At 38.3% G+C, this 20,036-nt stretch overlaps 1 protein-coding gene across 4 annotated transcripts in view; it reads left to right on the top strand.

Moving 5' to 3' along the window:
• The window catches only part of Brinp3 (BMP/retinoic acid inducible neural specific 3), a 432,918-nt gene that overhangs the window by 210,299 nt on the left and 202,583 nt on the right, over nt 1-20,036 (top strand). The gene's annotated exons all lie outside the window — the stretch shown is intronic.

Here is a 20,036-nt window from a genome sequence, read left to right on the forward strand (position 1 = left end):
TTCACTTTCTGCCCATTTGTTTCATATGTCTTACCTGATAAAGCACACAACTCTTATATTCTGATTTTTTAAAGAAAGATGAGATTTATAATAAAACTTAAATACTCTCTGTACCTGTCCTCATTTTCTTTCTTGTCCTTTCTAAAATATTCAGAATAATTAAAATATCAACACATCCTAGAAATGTCACCTACCACCCACTCACCCCATCCTCTCCTGCCACCAGTTTCCTTTTTTTTTTTTCTCCTGGCCCTCACTCCTGGCCTCTCCCTAAACCAAAGACCAGGGATAAGGGAGGCTCCAGGGACTCTATGGTGGTGATTCATGTTGAGCCTCTTAGCATTGGGGAACACTGAGTCTGAAGTGTCCACCTCATTTAGCCAGGCAGAAACTCCAAATGGAGAGATAAGTACACCAACCTACCTACAAAACCTGTGACCCAAAATTTGTCATGCTTACAGGAAGTACAGAGACAAAGTTGGAACACAAACTGAGAGAAAAGGGCAAGCAATGACTGGCCCAACTTGAGATCAATACCATGGACAAGACTGACACTATTGACAATACTCTGTTATGCTTGCAGACAGGAACCTAGCATCACTGTCCTTTTAGAGGCTCCACCCAGAAGCTGATCAAAACAGAAGCAGAGACCCAGAGATAAACATTAAGTGGAGCTTTGGGGGTCTTGTGGAAGAGTTGGGGGAAGAATTTATGTACCCCAAGAGATAAGAATCTACAAGAAAACCAGCAAAATCAACAACCTGTAATCCTGGGGCCTCCCAGAAACTGAAGCACCAACCAAAGAGTATATATAGGCTGGACCCAGGCCCCTGCAAACGATGAGCAGATGTGAATCTCGGTCTCCATGTGGATTCCCCACAACTAATGTTGGCTCTGTCTTTGACTCTGTTGCCTCTCTGTGGGCCCTGTTCCCCTAACTGTGCTGCAGCAGTGAGAGAGAATGTGCCTAGCTCTGCATTGATTTGATGCGCCAGAGTGAGTTGGTACACAGGAGGTATTCATAGGAGTAAGGAAGGGGGAATGAATGCACAGAAGGAGTGTAAGAGACAGATACTGGGAGAAGAGATGGGGCTGAGATCAGAAAAAAAATGAATGAATGAATGAATCAATCAATGAATAAGTGAAAATTAAATTGAAGAAAGATACTATTCAAGGAGTTAAAATATTTTATAGTGAAATGTAGAAAAAGTGAGCATGACGAATACCCATATATGAGCAAACATTTAAAACCAAAGGTAACTGTACTATAATTAATTTAGAAAAGAAAAGATTATTTTCCCCAGAGTTTCTTAGTCCATCATGCTTTCAACTTAGATATAAAAACTGGATACTATACTTGAAGTTTTTGATAGGATGCTTTATGATCAACAAAGCTGTTGATTGAATTACCTTCCTTTAGAGAAAATCAACTATACAAAACCTGCTTCTATATGCATCACTTTTCCTGCGTGTTTTATTTTTATTGCTTCCATATCGCTCATTAATGCTGTAATGCCACTTGCTGCTATTTTGTACAATAGTATCTAAACCCCACCATTGTTTAAATTTCTAATATAGTTCTTCATTTTAAAGACTCTATCTTGAAAAATATTACAATACTTGGATGTAATGATTTCCAGCTATGGAATAAATATCTTGACTGCTTTGTTATTCATTTAATATAATATATAACAAATTTAGTAATAGGATTGTGTCTATATAATGCATATGGAAAATAAAATAACAAATAAAGGAGAAAAAACGAGAGCTTTAAAATTAAAAGTATTGATTCAGTTAGAGAAGCAGTAATTTGAAATATTATTAAAATTGATTTCTGATTTCAAGTCTGCAAGTACAGTTAAAAATATTTTTATGAAAATATTTATTATTTCATAAAATATCTATATCATATGTATAGAGTATTTCTAAGTAGATCCGATTGATAATTTCAGAATTACATAATTTACTTGGAAAGTCAGATTAGTATTGGAAATATGCAGTTACTTCTATGTTCCTTACATCTTTCAAGAATTGATAAAAGCAGTAACTGTTGTCTGTTCTTACACCTGACAGCTCCACTCCCTGCTAAACTCACAAGAGCTGTAACATTGACTCTACCCCTCTTTCCACTTCTACCAGAAGCCTTTATTTCATTCTATTGCAATTTTATGAAAGGAGTAAAACAAAGGTTTAGGGAAACTGTGTGTGTGTGTGTGGGGGGGGTTTCTACATGTAAATCTAAGCTTCATTGGAGGTCAGAAGAGTGATCCTTTCCTATACCTGGTAGTATAAGCAGTTTTGAGTTGCCTGACAGAGTCTCTGACAGTCAATGTCAGGTCCTTGGTAAGAGTAAAAAGCCCTATTTATCACTAAGCCATCTACCACAACCCCCTCCAATTACTTTTGTAACAGATGTATTATTACTTGTATAATTCTTATTTATCTTAGGAACAAACAAATGTGTTGCTCTTCATTACTTCAAAACACCTTTTAATAGTTTTTGTTCTGAGTGATGCATAAAATATTTCTAGTACAAACATCTTTTGATACACAGGTTCAATAAAAGCCATAAAACTATTTATCAGATAACACTATATTTTTTGTAAGTTTAAAGACTTATGATATTTATCTGAAAGAAATTCTTGTGAGGATGCATTTTTGTTTACCTTATTTCAAAACCTCATCTTTTTTGCCTTTTGCATTTTTTAGAGTTTAAGTATTTTATTTATTTACATTCCACAAGTCGTCCCCATTCCCGGTGCTCCACTCCCCAAGTTAATCGTCCCATCTCCCATACCACCTCGTTGGCCTCATAGAGGGTAGTCTCCCACTCACCTCCCCACCTCAACACCAAACTCAGCTTCCATTTTCCCTAAGGGAACCAGTTTCCACAGGATTAAATGCAGTCTTCCTATATCCATGTGTCCTGGGGCCCACACCCACCCGTGTATGCTTCTCAGTTGGTGACTTAGACTCTTGGAGCTCTGAGGGGTCTCCATTATTTGACACTGTTGTTGTACCTGTGGAGGTGTAATCCCCCCTCAGCTTCTTTAATCCCTCCCCAAACTCTTCCATAGGGGTTCCTGACTTCAATCTAATGGTAGGCTGTAATATCTGCATTTGTTTCAATCTGCTGCTGATAGAGCAGAGGACAGCCATGTCAGGTTCCTGACTGCAAGAACAATATGACATCAGTAACAGTGTCCAGGTTTGTTGTGTGCACATGGGAAGGATGACAAGTTGGTGCTGTCTCTGGATGGCCTTTGATTCTCTGCTCCATTTTTGTTTCCACCTTTCCTTTAGACTGGAGTAATTCTGGGTCAAAATTTTGGAGATAGGTGGGTGGTCCCCTGCTTCAACTGGAGACCATGTCTATGTATTGGAAGTGGTCTCTTCAGGTTACATCTCCCCACTGTTGGGTATTTGGACCATTGAGTCCTGGTAACCTCTCCCATCCCAGGTCTCTGAGATTATCTAGAGGTTCCACTTCCCCTCACCCTACATTGCTGCATATTTTGATTCATTCTACTGGCCTTCTGGGATTCCCTCCTGTCTTCCCCTGATTCTGCTCCCCTTCCCCCTTGCCTTCCCCTCTCCCACCAAGGTTCTTCCATCCATTTTTCTCCCATGATAATTTTGATCCCTGTCTAAGTGGGTTTGAGTTATCCACATTTGGACATTCTTATTAAACTTCCTGTGGTCTGTGAGTTGCATCATGGGTCTTCTAATCATTATGACTAACTAAGATCCACCTACCAATGAGTACGTGCCATGCATGTCTTTTTTGGGTCTGGGTTTCCTCACTCAGGATGATATTTTCAAGTTCCACCCATTTGCCTGCAAAATTCATGTTGTCTTCCTTTGTAATGGCTGAGTAGTATTCCATTGTGTACATGTACCACATTTTCTGTATCCTTTTTAGTTGAGGGACATCTGGGTTGTTCCAGCTTCTGGCTATTACAAATAAGGCTGCTATGAGCAGAGTAGAGCACCTGTCATTGTGGTATGGTGGAACATCTTTTGGGTATTCTCTGTTCTACTGTTGTAAAGCAACACCATGACCAATGCAACTATTATAATGGAAAACATTTAATTAGGCTTGCTTAAAGTTTCAAAGATTTAATCTATTATCATCCTGGTGGATTTAATATAAGTATGAAGGCACACATTGGAGCAGCAGCTGAGAGTTACATTTTGATACATAGGCAGAAAGAGACTGTAAATTTATCATGGGATTTTGAAGCTGAACCCCAGTGGCACATATGTCCTCCAATAACACCATACCTACTAATTCTTCTAGTCCTTTCACATAATGTCATCTTTTAATAAAGCATTCAAATATATGCCTATATGGGTCATTGTTATTCAATTTATGACATTCTTATTTTATAAATTCAAAGTTATATTAAAAATAAAAGAAAATAAAGACTAAAAATAAGGGGATTATAATCAGTTGTTTTGTGATAGTATTAGCTAGTGGCTGTGAGAACCATATGATTTCTTTATTTTGGATGTTAAGATGTTGAAGAAGGCTTCTTTTGGACTACCCTGTCTTCAGAGAGAAATGGTACAGAGTAGGTATAAGTATTCTGTGCTTTTAACCCTTTCTCCTGCATGATGACACACAACTGGTTCTCATAGAATCAATGTGTTCTCCCTCTTAATACCACAAGAAATATATCATTTTCATATGCTGCTTACAGACCTCAGTAATTGGCCCATGAGCCATATATGTTTTTTCACCATAAAAATGATTGCATAATAAAATGTAATGTGATGAACTATTCTGATTGATTTAACCCCAGAATTCATGTAAAGGTTGAAGAGTTTTTTATTTGCCTGTTTTGTTTTTTAATTGATATTATAATTATAAAATTTGTGCCTTCTGCTTACCAATTAGATGCTACTATATACCTTCCATCAATCCTTAATCTGACATGTTTTTCACTCTTTAATACAAACAAGATATGTGCATATAAGTATACTCTTAAATCTAACCTCTTCCATCCATATAGTGTTATTTGTAAGAGTGTTTTCAGGGTTGAACATTTGGTACTGAACAATCAATTGGTGTACTCTTACTTTAGGTATACAAATATTTTTCCTGTGTGTATGCATATGCACCACATATATACCTTATGCTTCTGGAATCCAAATCAGGGTGTTAGATCACCGAGGCTAGAATTAAGGAATTTTGTCAGTTGTCATGTAGATTCTGAGAACTGAATGCAAGTCCTTGGAAGAGCATCAGATGCTCTTAACCAATTACTCGTCCCTCCAGATTCTTCATGCACTTTTTATTCTATTAATTTACTATTCTAATTTCTTCAGAATATTATTTCTACCAATAATAATATATACACACACAAGAATGAAAATTGATCAAAACCATATAAAAAGTGTAAACAGTATAGGAATGTTTTAATTTCTATTTCCTTTTTGGAATTAACAGAGCCTATTTGCATGTCAGGACCGGAAAGAAATAACTAAATGATATAGCTCAGAAGTATACAAGGCTGTCAGCTAATCATAGTGAAATAGAAAAACTGCGGTTTGGTTTTACATTTCTGTGATACAGTGTCCATAAAAGCATCCTTCAATTTGTGCCTTTGTTGTACATAAACCACCATAGAGCATCAGTTGGAGAAGGCAGCTGCATGATTTCCATGTAGAACAATCACATCTCCTATCTGCTGTCATTCATCAGTTTTGTGTTCTAGCTGACTTGGAGTGTTGAAACGCTTTCAAAAACACAGTCTCTGTTTGCACTGTGCTACTAGTTGTCCTTTGTAACTCACGTTGTGCTTACAGATAGCAGCAGTTTTATCCATGCATTTTTAATCCATGAATCCTCATTCTTCATGAGGTACAATAAAATTAGGAAAAAGAATAAAGTATTATTTATTATATTAATATTTGCTTTTCAAAAGCTACTGATTATTGTTTAATGTACACAAAGATTTCAGAGAAGATATTAGCTCTCATTTGGAACTGAGGACACTACCACCTTAAGCAACTTTAATAAAAATCTCAAAATCATCAAAGAAACCATGGTAAATGATAACAACATATCCTTCATATATGATAGCAGTACCATGCATGCTGCTCTCATTAGATCACATTCTCTTTATAATTACTTATTTAATGAAAATATATATGTATATATAGTGTCTACAAAGATATTTTATTTTAATGCTTATGGTATGAAGTATCTATTGATGATTTTACATTAGAAGAAAACATTAATCTGTGATTTATCCACACCAGTGTGACAAAAATAAAGAAGATATATAGCTCTCCTTTAAATACAAAAGAAAGATGCTTCTTACTCATTCATCTCAGGCCCCCATTTCTCTATGCTCACCTATGTTTCAGTATACATTATCCTGTATGCCATCATACAGAGTGTATTTTGAGTCATTCTATCTGAGAGAGTGGTTATTGAATCTTTCTATTTTTGCGGGGAGTCTAATGTTGGTAAATATTCTTAAATCAATGAACATTATTGAATAAAAAAGGAAACAAACAACAACATCATTAATAATAACCAAAACCCCAGACCCGGTGAGAGAGAGACCCAACCGCCTGGTCAGGTGGGCACTCCTGAGGCTGCAGAGCGGAAGAGACCACCAACACTGCTCACCCCTGCCCACATCCCTGGCCCAAGAGGAAACTGTATAAGGCCTCTGGGCTCCCGTGGGGGAGGGCCCAGGAGCGGCAGGACACCGGCCTGAGACACCGCCGGAACCTGAAAGAAACAGACCGGATAAACAGTCCTCTGCACCCAAATCCCGTGGGAGGGAGAGCTAAACCTTCAGAGAGGCAGACAATCCTGGGAAACCAGAAGAGACTGCTCCCTGCACACACATCTCGGACTCCAGAGGAAAAAGCCAAAGACCATCTGGAACCCTGGTGCACTGAAGCTCCCGGAAGGGGTGGCACAGGTCTTCCTGGTTGCTGCCGCTGCAGAGAGCCCCTGGGCAGCACCCCATGAGCGAACTTGAGCCTCAGGACCACAGGTAAGACCAAATTTTCTGCTGCAAGAAAGCTGCCTGGTGAACTCAAGACACAGGCCCACAGGAACAGCTGAAGACCTGTAGAGAGGAAAAACTACACGCCCGAAAGCAGAACACTCTGTCCCCATAACTGACTGAAAGAGAGGAAAACAGGTCTACAGCACTCCTGACACACAGGCTTATAGGACAGTCTAGCCACTGTCAGAAATAGCAGAACAAAGTAACACTAGAGATAATCTGATGGCGAGAGGCAAGCGCAGGAACCCAAGCAACAGAAACCAAGACTACATGCCATCATCGGAGCCCAATTCACCCACCAAAACAAACATGGAATATCCAAACACACCAGAAAAGCAAGATCTAGTTTCAAAATCATATTTGATCATGATGCTGGAGGACTTCAAGAAAGACATGAACACACTTAGGGAAACACAGGAAAACATTAATAAACAAGTAGAAGCCTACAGAGAGGAATCGCAAAAATCCCTGAAAGAATTCCAGGAAAACACAATCAAACAGTTGAAGGAATTAAAAATGGAAATAGAAGCAATCAAGAAAGAACACATGGAAACAACCCTGGATATAGAAAACCAAAAGAAGAGACAAGGAGCTGTAGATACAAGCTTCACCAACAGAATACAAGAGATGGAAGAGAGAATCTCAGGAGCAGAAGATTCCATAGAAATCATTGACTCAACTGTCAAAGATAATGTAAAGCGGAAAAAGCTACTGGTCCAAAACATACAGGAAATCCAGGACTCAATGAGAAGATCAAACCGAAGGATAATAGGTATAGAAGAGAGTGAAGACTCCCAGCTCAAAGGACCAGTAAATATCTTCAACAAAATCATAGAAGAAAACTTCCCTAACCTAAAAAAAGAGATACCCATAGACATACAAAAAGCCTACAGAACTCCAAATAGATTGGACCAGAAAAGAAACACCTCCCGTCACATAATTGTCAAAACACCAAACGCACAAAATAAAGAAAGAATATTAAAAGCAGTAAGGGAAAAAGGTCAAGTAACATATAAAGGGAGACCTATCAGAATCACACCAGACTTCTCGCCAGAAACTATGAAGGCCAGAAGATCCTGGACTGATGTCATACAGACCCTAAGAGAACACAAATGCCAGCCCAGGTTACTGTATCCAGCAAAACTCTCAATTAACATTGATGGAGAAACCAAGATATTCCATGACAAAACCAAATTTACACAATATCCTTCTACAAATCCAGCACTACAAAGGATAATAAATGGTAAAGCCCAATATAAGGAGGCAAGCTATACCCTAGAAGAAGCAAGAAACTTATCGTCTTGGCAACAAAACAAAGAGAATGAAAGCACACAAACATAACCTCACATCCAAATATGAATATAAAGGGAAACAATAATCACTATTCCTTAATATCTCTCGATATCAATGGCCTCAACTCCCCAATAAAAAGACATAGATTAACAAACTGGATACGCAACGAGGACCCTGCATTCTGCTGCCTACAGGAAACACACCTCAGAGACAAAGACAGACACTACCTCAGAGTGAAAGGCTGGAAAACAACTTTCCAAGCAAATGGTCAGAAGAAGCAAGCTGGAGTAGCCATTCTAATATCAAATAAAATCAATTTCCAACTAAAAGTCATCAAAAAAGATAAGGAAGGACACTTCATATTCATCAAAGGAAAAATCCATCAAGATGAACTCTCAATCCTAAATATCTATGCCCGAAATACAAGGGCACCTACATACGTAAAAGAAACCTGACTAAAGCTCAAAACACACATTGCACCTCACACAATAATAGTGGGAGATTTCAACACCCCACTCTCATCAATGGACAGATCATGGAAACAGAAATTAAACAGTGATGTCGACAGACTAAGAGAAGTCATGAGCCAAATGGACTTAACGGACATTTATAGAACATTCTATCCTAAAGCAAAAGGATATACCTTCTTCTCAGCTCCTCATGGCACTTTCTCCAAAATTGACCATATAATTGGTCAAAAAACGGGCCTCAACAGGTACAGAAAGATAGAAATAATCCCATGCGTGCTATCGGACCACCACGGCCTAAAACTGGTTTTCAATAACAATAAGGGAAGAATGCCCACATATACGTGGAAATTGAACAATGCTCTACTCAATGATAACCTGGTCAAGGAAGAAATAAAGAAAGAAATTAAAAACTTTTTAGAATTTAATGAAAATGAAGATACAACATACTCAAACTTATGGGAAACAATGAAAGCTGTGCTAAGAGGAAAACTCATAGCGCTGAGTGCCTGCAGAAAGAAACAGGAAAGAGCATATGTCAGCAGCTTGACAGCACACCTAAAAGCTCTAGAACAAAAAGAAGCAAATACACCCAGGAGGAGTAGAAGGCAGGAAATAATCAAACTCAGAGCTGAAATTAACCAAGTAGAAACAAAAAGGACCATAGAAAGAATCAACAGAACCAAAAGTAGAAAATCAACAAAATAGATAAACCCTTAGCCAGACTAACGAGAGGACACAGAGAGTGCGTCCAAATTAACAAAATCAGAAATGAAAAGGGAGACATAACTACAGATTCAGAGGAAATTCAAAAAATCATCAGATCTTACTGTAAAAACCTATATTCAACAAAATTTGAAAATCTTCAGGAAATGGACAATTTCCTAGACAGATACCAGGTATCGAAGTTAAATCAGGAACAGATAAACCAGTTAAACAACCCCATAACTCCTAAGGAAATAGAAGCAGTCATTAAAGTTCTCCCAACCAAAAAGAGCCCAGGTCCAGACGGGTTTATGCAGAATTCTATCAAACCTTCATAGAAGACATCATACCAATATTATCCAAACTATTCCACAAAATTGAAACAGATGGAGCCCTACCGAATTCCTTCTACGAAGCCACAATTACTCTTATACCTAAACCACACAAAGACACAACAAAGAAAGAGAACTTCAGACCAATTTCCCTTATGAATATCGACGCAAAAATACTCAATAAAATTCTGGCAAACCGAATTCAAGAGCACATCAAAACAATCATCCACCATGATCAAGTAGGCTTCATCCCAGGCATGCAAGGATGGTTTAATATACGGAAAACCATCAACGTGATCCATTATATAAACATAGTGAAAGAACAGAACCACATGATCATTTCATTAGATGCTGAGAAAGCATTTGACAAAATTCAACACCCCTTCATGATAAAAGTCCTGGAAAGAATAGGAATTCAAGGCCCATACCTAAACATAGTAAAAGCCATATACAGCAAACCAGTTGCTAACATTAAACTAAATGGAGAGAAACGTGAAGCAATCCCACTAAAATCAGGGACTAGACAAGGCTGCCCACTCTCTCCCTACTTATTCAATATAGTTCTTGAAGTTCTAGCCAGAGCAATCAGACAACAAAAGGAGATCAAAGGGATACAGATCGGAAAAGAAGAGGTCAAAATATCACTATTTGCAGATGACATGATAGTATATTGAAGTGATCCCAAAAGTTCCACCAGAGAACTACTAAAGCTGATAAACAACTTCAGCAAAGTGGCTGGGTATAAAATTAACTCAAATAAATCAGTTGCCTTCCTCTATACAAAAGAGAAACAAGCCGAGAAAGAAATTAGGGAAACGACACCCTTCATAATAGACCCAAATAATATAAAGTACCTCGGTGTGACTTTAACCAAGCAAGTAAAAGATCTGTACAATAAGAACTTCAAGACACTGAGGAAAGAAATTGAAGAAGACCTCAGAAGATGGAAAGATCTCCCATGCTCATGGATTGGCAGGATTAATATAGTAAAAATGGCCATTTTACCAAAAGCAATCTACAGATTCAATGCAATCCCCATCAAAATACCAATCCAATTCTTCAAAGAGTTAGACAGAACAATTTGCAAATTCATCTGGAATAACAAAAAACCCAGGATAGCTAAAGCTATCCTCAACAATAAAAGGTCTTCAGGGGGAATCACTATCCCTGAACTCAAGCAGTATTACAGAGCAATAGTGATAAAAACTGCATGGTATTGGTACAGAGACGGACGGATAGACCAATGGAATAGAATTGAAGACCCAGAAATGAACCCACACACCTATGGTCACTTGATTTTTGACAAAGGAGCCAAAACCATCCAATGGAAAAAAGATAGCATTTTCAGCAAATGGTGCTGGTTCAACTGGAGGGCAACATGTAGAAGAATGCAGATCGATCCATGCTTATCACCCTGTACAAAGCTTAAGTCCAAGTGGATCAAGGACCTCCACATCAAACCAGACACACTCAAACTAATAGAAGAAAAACTAGGGAAACATCTGGAACACATGGGCACTGGAAAAAATTTCCTGAACAAAACACCAATGGCTTATGCTCTAAGATCAAGAATCGACAAATGGGATCTCATAAAACTGCAAAGCTTCTGTAAGGCAAAGGACACTGTGGTTAGGACAAAACGGCAACCAACAGATTGGGAAAAGATCTTTACCAATCCTACAACAGATAGAGGCCTTATATCCAAAATATACAAAGAACTCAAGAAGTTAGACCGCAGGGAAACAAATAACCCTATTAAAAATGGGGTTCAGAGCTAAACAAAGAATTCACAGCTGAGGAATGCCGAATGGCTGAGAAACACCTAAAGAAATGTTCAACATCTTTAGTCATAAGGGAAATGCAAATCAAAACAACCCTGAGATTTCACCTCACACCAGTGCGATTGGCTAAGATCAAAAACTCAGGTGACAGCAGATGCTGGCGAGGATGTGGAGAAAGAGGAACACTCCTCCATTGTTGGTGGGATTGCAGACTGGTAAAACCATTCTGGAAATCAGTGTGGAGGTTCCTCAGAAAATTGGACATTGAACTGCCTGAGGATCCAGCTATACCTCTCTTGGGCATATACCCAAAAGATGCCTCAACATATAAAAGAGACACGTGCTCCACTATGTTCATCGCAGCCTTATTTATAATAGCCAGAAACTGGAAAGAACCCAGATGCCCTTCAACAGAGGAATGGATACAGAAAATGTGGTACATCTACACAATGGAATATTACTCAGCTATCAAAAACAACGAGTTTATGAAATTCGTAGGCAAATGGTTGGAACTGGAAAATATCATCCTGAGTGAGCTAACCCAATCACAGAAAGACATACATGGTATGCACTCATTGATAAGTGGCTATTAGCCCAAATGCTTGAATTACCCTGGATCCCTAGAACAAACGAAACTCAAGACGGATGATCAAAATGTGAATGCTTCACTCCTTCTTTAAATGAGGAAAAAGAATACCCTTGGCAGGGAAGGGAGAGGCAAAGATTAAAACAGAGTCTGAAGGAACACCCATTCAGAGCCTGCCCCACATGTGGCCCATACATATACAGCCACCCAATTAGACAAGATGGATGAAGCAAAGAAGTGCAGACCGACAGGAGCCGGATGTAGATCGCTCCTGAGAGACACAGCCAGAATACAGCAAATACAGAGGCGAATGCCAGCAGCAAACCACTGAACTGAGAATAGGTCCCCTATTGAAGGAATCAGAGAAAAAACTGGAAGAGCTTGAAGGGGCTCGAGACCCCAAAAGTACAACAATGTCAAGCAACCAGAGCTTCCAGGGACTAAGCCACTACCTAAAGACTATACATGGACTGACCCTGGACTCTGACCCCATAGGTAGCAATGAATATCCTAGTAAGAGCACCAGTGGAAGGGGAAGCCCTTGGTCCTGCTAAGTCTTAACCCCCAGTGAACTAGTCTATGGGGGAAGGGCGGCAATGGGGGGAGGGTTGGGAGGGGAACACCCATAAGGAAGGGGAGGGGGGAGGGGGATGTTTGCCCGGAAACCGGGAAAGGGAATAACACTCGAAATGTATATAAGAAATACTCAAGTTAATAAAAAATAATAATAACCAAAAACCAATACGAAACCAAGCCAAACAAACAAACACACATGTCATGCTTCTGTCATGTGGGATAAAGCATGATTTGACTTTTATGAGAAAGTATTTAATAGTATTTTCCATTTTCACCTGAACAGTGACAATAGGAAAAATGTCTTAGAAGTATCCACTCAGAGAAATCATTTTCAGGATATGATAACATACTACAGTTAGACAACCCTAAAAAGTTTATTACAAGAAAATTAGAAAAGAGGCTACAATTATGAAAAATTAGTTTATATTAGAAAATGGGCTTTGGTTCAGAATAATTTTGTTTTGTTTTCTAAATGTTGCATGGATCCTACGATTAAATTTAAGCTTATAACTAAACATGTAGATACATATATGCTTGCAATAATAGTGCTAAAATAGGTCATTAATTTGAAGTAGGGCAGGGAGGCAGCTAGGAAACTGTCACTGATATACAGAAAACTGCAGTAAATACTGTGAATACTTTCAAAATTTGTCTAAATAGAATGACTTAGAGAAAGGATTAAAAGAGCTTGAAGGGGCTTGAGACCCCATATGAACAACAATGCCAAACAACCAGAGCTTCCAGGACTAAGCCACTACCCAAAGACTATACATGGACTGACCGTGGGCTCCAACATCATAGGTAGCAATGAATAGCCTAGTAAGAGCACCAGTGGATGGGGAAGCCCTTGGACCTGCCCAGGTTGGATCCCCAGTGTAGGTGATTGTTGTGGGGGGGAACAGTAATGAGGGTGGATGGGGAGGGGAACACCCATATAGAAGGGGAGAGGAGGGGTTAGGCACAGGAAACCTGGAAAGGGAATAACATTTGAAATGTAAATAAGAAATACCCGATTTAATAAAAATGGAAAGAAAAGAAAATAAAGAAACCCACAGCCATGCATCAGGCAGAGCTCAGGGAACCCCATGGAAGAAGGGGAGGAAAAATTCCAGAAGCCATAGGGATCCATGGACACCACAACTAAACCTACAAAATTAACTAACCTGTGCTCATAAGGGCTCACAGAGACTGAACAAGAAACCAGGAAGCCTGCATGGGCCTCACCTAGGCCATCTGCATATATGTTATGGTTGTTAGCTTAGTGTTCTTGTGGGACACTTAACAGTGGGAGCAGAGGCTGATTTTGCCTGCCTCCTGGACCCTTTTACTGGGTTGCCTTGTCCAGCCTTGATAGAAGGGTCCATGCCAGGTTTTATTGCATCTTGTTAGGCTGGTTTTGGTTAGTATCCATGGGAGGCCTGCTCTTTCCTGAAAAGAAATGGAGGCGGAGTGGCTCTGATGGAGAGGGGATGGGGGAGGGACTGGGAGGAAGGGAAAATGGTGATTAGGATATACTCTACAAGAGAAGAAAAAATAAAAGAAAATCTATATGGAAAAAAGAATTATATTCTAATCTTAATCTTGCTTACGAATTTATTGATTTCTTCAGAAAAACTAATTGTGAATGAATTTGTTTTAAACCAAATGGATTATAGAAGAAATGTTATAAACACTTATTCCATTATGATTTTTTTCTAAATGGATTTAAAAACTACCCATTCTATGTGAAATATTTGCAAAAAAATAACATGCCCATACATTTGAATGTAGTCATCTTAGGTAAAACCATTCTTAGCGTTGAATGCAACCTAATTGTAAGTAGATTGTAAAATAGCACTTGGTCTTTCTACTTATATCCATATTTAGAAAACGGCTTTTGAATTGATTTACAAAAATGAGTTACAATCCAAACTTCTTGAAACAAATATACCGTGAACATGTTAATATTAACATTTGGTGTTGACCTTAACTTATTTTTTCTATTTGTGTTTATTGGTATACCATGTAGAGAGTAAACATTAAACTGAGCATATCTCTTAAGTTGAGTAGGTACATGGAGAGCAAACATAATGCTAAAATCAATAAAAGTAGATGATTAGATTTTGCAATTCCAAGATCACTTGGGTATGAAACTTTATTAGTCAGAGTTCTCAAGAGTCAAAGAACTTATGGAATGTCTGTATATATTAAGAGAATTTATTGTGATGACTTACTGCATGTCGTCCAAGTAACCCAACAATGGGCAGCTGTGGACCTAATTGTTTCTCAGTACCACAGGCTAGTTGTTTAAGCTGGTCTTCTGTAGAAGTAGGTTCCAGAAGATGATGTGCTGCCAAGTAAGCGAAAGCAGTTGAAGAAGAGTGAATCTTCCTTTTTCCAATGTCCTTATGTAGGCCTACAACAGAAGGTGTGGTCCACATTAAAGGTATGTACCACTGCACCTGCTTGTGTGACTTGCTTTGTCCCAGGCTGACCTTGAACTCATAGATCTCCTTGCCTGAGACCTGGGATTAAAGTCCTACAGTACCTTGCCTGGAGCTCAGCTTTTCTTGACCACTATGGCTCAAGGTCTTGATGCCAACATCCAGGCCAGAACCCTGTGTCTTCCATCCTCAAGGCCTGGGTCACAGGCGTGCCCTCTAATTCTGGATTGTAGTTCATTCCAGATATAGTCAAGTTGACAACCAGGAAGAGCAATTACAGAAGCATTGTGAATAATGTATGCTTCTCTCTGTATAATATAAATCCTTGAGAGATTGTTCTCCCTGTGATATATACACCAGTACCATCAAAGTTCTAAAGATCTACTGAAGAATAGGTATCTATAGAATTTCCACCACATTTTGGTATCAAACTCCACTTACACTTAGCTCATTGTTCTGCTTCTACCCATCTGGCATGGGTCAAACGCTCTCTCCATGTGTACTACCTACCCTAAGGCAGTCTATCGACACCTTTACATTTTCACTTAGCATTGTCAAGCCCATTCATGGGTTTCCCTCATTTGGTGCTGTGGCAAGGCAAAGCCTGCCTCTCCAGAATATGTGATCAAAGACTTTTTGTATAGCTCAACTTTTAAGAATAGATTCTTTCAAGACTTGCCAGGCCACCCTTCTTGCATTTTAAAGTAACAATATGGGATTACTCTTTCATTGACAGGTTTTCTGAGCCTAGGTCTCCAAAACATGTGGCTAGATGTGAATCTTAGTGCTATGGGCTTCTCTTGAGGACAGAACCAGCAATTCTTCAGTTGTACTTTCAGAAATGGTTCTATGTTTGTTTATTTCCCCACTCTACAACTCAGGGAAAATGCTATGACCTCTGTGTTCCAAGTGTTTATTGGGTATTTTTTATGGGAGGGAAATTTTTTTAATAGAACTCATTAGTATTTTCATTCACCAGATTGATTACTTGGCCACAATTCTGCTTTTGTGACCTTCATGTATAGGTATTTAGAAATTTAAATATAAATGATACTTTATCTATTTTCTGAGGTTGACATGTATCTTACCAACACATTAAATGTTCATATCTTTGATTTCTTTGGAATTTATCCTTAAAGTCATACTATATATCAAAAGGCAATTTTGGACTCACAGTGTGATTTAATGAAAGGTCTACCATTTTCCAATAAATTAAAATAGTCATGTTACGCTGAACTTCTGTTTCAATTTTCTACTATGTCTTGCATTGATACTACTTTCCTTGAATTATCTAGATTTATGGATATAATTCTCAGAAAAGTATTCTTGATGATTTTCAATTAATATTTTTCATTTAGAATTTAGAGGTGAAAACCCCAGTTCTAGGTTAAATATGACTTGTTCTATTTTTAAATAATTTTACATTGAAATGTATATCAATTTATTATTTATTGATAATATGTTCAGGATGAATAACCAAGTTACCTGTTACAGTCTGGTTTTGTGAGTTTTAGGACTATTTTCTGAGTATTGAACTATTTTCTACATTTTAATTTTTAGCGTTCATGAGCAATAATGTGTAATAAGATTTTATCAGTGTGGTTTTGTCCATTTAGTTATTATTTTTATATAATTTATTTATATATAATGTCTATGTTGTATTTATTCAAAAAGATCTCTTGCTATCAGTTTTCTTGAGCTGGATCTACTAATTCCAACTGCTATTCTACCACATGGTGTGCAAGCAGCCTTCTCCTGGCTGTCCCCTTTTAGTCACCCATTCCACACTGTCCCCTACGTGGTAGTACCATGCAGGCACACGCACACGCACACCCCCCCCACACACACACATCCACCACCCCCCCACACACAGACACAGACACACACATACATCTCGTTCTGTGAGCCCTTGAGCATTCTCACTCAGCGCTGGCCGTAGAACCTGATCCGAACGCACCAACTGCCTCTCAGCCATTTCTTGCACACAATGTTCTCTTAGCCTGGTAAAATCAAAGTTCCAGAAACTTGTAAGTTAGCAAATAGATTTACATGTTAAATTCCCAGTCCGTAATATATCCACACAACAAATTTACTGACAATTAATAAAGATTTAAACCGCTGATCTGGACAAGACAAAATTGACACAATCCACCTGTATCTGGGTAAACCTGCTCTGTTGTCTCTATCCTGATTTTTCCTTGCTCCTCTTCCTGATCCCTCCTTCCAAGACTTTTCCCCGCCTACCGTTCCTTCTCATCCAATGATAGGCTAAACCTTATCCTTGACCCCCCTTCCCCCTTTGCTGCATAATGACATCATCCTACATTTCTGTATTTGAGTGAACAAATTCGTTCATTGATCTTTTTAAATTTCACACAAGTACAACATAATAAATCACTTTTAAAAGTTTTAGTGACAATATTAATTCAGCGTGCATTGTTTTTGTATGTTCCTCGTCATTGCAATTGTTCGTGTCTCTGTGTTTATGAGTTTATGTCTGTGTGTATATTTATGTATTTAGACAGACTTTCATGTAGCATACACAGGACAGGAACTCAGTATATTGCTGTGATAAAGATCTTGGCACCTGACAGCACTGAAGGAGATGAAAGGGATTGCCACTCCATAGTAAGAACAATATCAACTAACTGGACCACCCAGAGCTCCCAGGGACTAAGCCAATAACCAAATGGTATTCCTGGAGGGAACCAGGACATGTGTAGCAGAGGATGACCTTACCTGAAATCAATGGAAAGGGGAGGGAAGCTTGATGCCCCAGTGTAGGAGGATGCTAGAGGGGTAAACCTAGAGTGGGTGAATGGTTGGGGCAGTACCTTCATAGAGGCAAAGGGAAAGGGGGAGAAGGGTGATCAGATGAGGGTTTGTGGAGGGGTATCCGAGAAGGGGGTATCATTTGAAGTGTAAACGAATAAAATGATTACAAAAAAATCTTATGTCTAAACCGTGTCAGAATATGTCTCTGTCAAAGATGTATGTTGAGCTGCATACATGATATACGGTAAAGCTCATTAAGATGCATGAGAAAAAATTGAAATCAATGTTAATTGATACAAATACATCATATGTGCATGTATGCACACATATAAAAATAGACCAACTAATTAAAATGTGATCTGTGTGGTATACTCACTCAGACACAAATGACTATTGATACTTGGAAGAAACAGCATTACCAATGCCTAGGAGAAAGTACCACACCAAGGAGGTATATTATGTTACACTCAAACTGCTTACCTTGTCTGGCCTCAGTGGAAGAGGATGCACCTAATCCTGTAGTAACCTGATGCTCCAGGGAAGGTGGATGCTGGTGGCAGATGAGGAGGGGGTGGATGAGTGAGTGAGTGGGACAGCACCCTCTTCAAAGCAAAGGAGAAAGGGGATGGGGAAAAGAAATTGGGAATGGAGGACTGGAAGAAGAAACAACATTTGGAATGTAAATGAAATAATAATGTTAATATATTAACAATAAATATAAAATATTAAAATAAAATAAAATATTAAAAATTTAAGCAGACTTACTGGTTTATGAAATAATAAAATATTTCAATAAAAAATACAGAGAGCTCAAAAATTATTTTTACTTCTTTCAGCATTGATTTTTTTTTATATGTGTCAATTTTACATATGTTTTTCTCTTCCCTTGAGGAAAAATATATGTTAACTAGTTGTTAGTGTATTTGCTATGTGTGCTTCTGAAGGAAGCTGTTTTGAGATTTATCTACATTTCCTATGTTTCAGAATGGTTTGTAAACTTGTTTTGTTTCTTAGTTGTCTTATTTTATATGAGATTCTTTTTGTCATCACACATTTAGTCTCAGGCTTACATACTTATACATTTCCCTGAACCACATCGCATACATTTATCACTATAACCATTTCTCTGTGCTCTGTCATAGCACCAGCCTTTAAACCTTGGTATCAAGTTTTCCTAGAAAAAAATTAATATTGCCTACATCACTTACCATAGTAAAATATTATATATTAAATATTTTACTTAGGTTTTGAAGAAGGAAGTGGAAGGGGTAAATGATATAATTACAATTTCAAAAATCATTTTAAATCATTTCATTCCTTTAATGTTTTGTATAAGCAAACTTTTTGTTAACAGATTACTATGACCTGCTGTATTACAGAGGTCTAGGAGTTCAAGTACCCTGATGATCCCACGAACCATGCTATTGTAAAATATATATCATCTTTCAGATAGAAAGGGAATACATATTTCATTTGTGGAGGATCTTATCTGACCTTCCTTAAGCAAAGCCTAACAGTTTGTAAGTGGGCACAGTGCCACCACAACAGATGGATTCTTAAGACACAGAACATGCAGCCAGTTTGGCAATCGTGTTAGATAAATATGCAGTGTTGCAAATGTCCGAGAAGAAAAAAAGTTGTTCATATCAAACTTAGATAATTTGGGAGTTGTTCATTAGCATTTAGTCTTTACAAACCATAGCTTCCCTATAACTCTCAGCAAGTCTTGTCTCATCGTCTACCGTCTAAAGTCAGTTTCTACAAGTTCCATGAGTTTAGTCATGTACACAGTGCGCTTGATAATTAATTCACCAGACTTTAATACATAGTAAGAAGGAAACTTGTATTTCTTTCTTTTTTTTTTATTAACTTGAGTGTTTCTTATTTACATTTCGAGTGTTATTCCCTTTCCCAGTTTCCAGGCAAACATCCCCCTAATCCCTCCCCCTCCCTTTCTTTATGGGTGTTCCCCTCCCCACCCTCCCCCCATTACTGCCCTCCCCCCAACAATCACGTTCACTGGGGGTTCAGTCTTAGCAGGACCAAGGGCTTCCCCTTCCACTG

This window comes from Rattus norvegicus, chromosome 13, assembly GCF_036323735.1.
Source record: "Rattus norvegicus strain BN/NHsdMcwi chromosome 13, GRCr8, whole genome shotgun sequence".
Taxonomy (NCBI): domain Eukaryota; kingdom Metazoa; phylum Chordata; class Mammalia; order Rodentia; family Muridae; genus Rattus; species Rattus norvegicus.